Here is a 570-nt window from a genome sequence, read left to right as displayed (position 1 = left end):
TATGTATATGTATATTTATCATAGACTGCGAATATCAAAAGTTAGATAAACTTTTTATGTATAAATAGTAATCACCATAAATATTAAATTAATATATATAAATAAAGGAAAACACTTACACCCACAAATATTAATATTACGATTAGGGTGAAAAATAATCTGTTTAAGCACCTAATTCTATGCTTACCTTCTGAATACTAAAAATGTAACTGACCTGGGAGAAGACCGGGACCAACTAAAGGAGGTAGAATAGCACCTGGCATAGCACCTGGCATAGCACCTGGCATAGCACCTGGCATAATACCTGGCATAGCACCTGGCATGGCACCTGGCATAACACCTGGCATGGCACCGGGCATAGCACCGGGCATAGCACCGGGCATAACACCGGCCATAGCACCTTGCACAGCACCTTGCACAGCATCAGCAGCAGGTTTTGTACTAGATTTAGTGCGCTTATGAGTATGATGTCTAGTGTAGCTTCTCCTATAACTTCGACGACTTGTATATCTACGTCGGTGAGTACTATAATAGCGAGGTGGAGGACGTCTTTATGGTCTGGGACCATAA

The sequence above is a fragment of the Penaeus monodon genome, chromosome 28 (assembly GCF_015228065.2).
Source record: "Penaeus monodon isolate SGIC_2016 chromosome 28, NSTDA_Pmon_1, whole genome shotgun sequence".
NCBI classification, from domain to species: Eukaryota; Metazoa; Arthropoda; class Malacostraca; order Decapoda; family Penaeidae; genus Penaeus; species Penaeus monodon.
The sequence above is the reverse complement of the archived record's forward strand: the minus strand, read 5'-3'. Positions refer to the sequence as shown.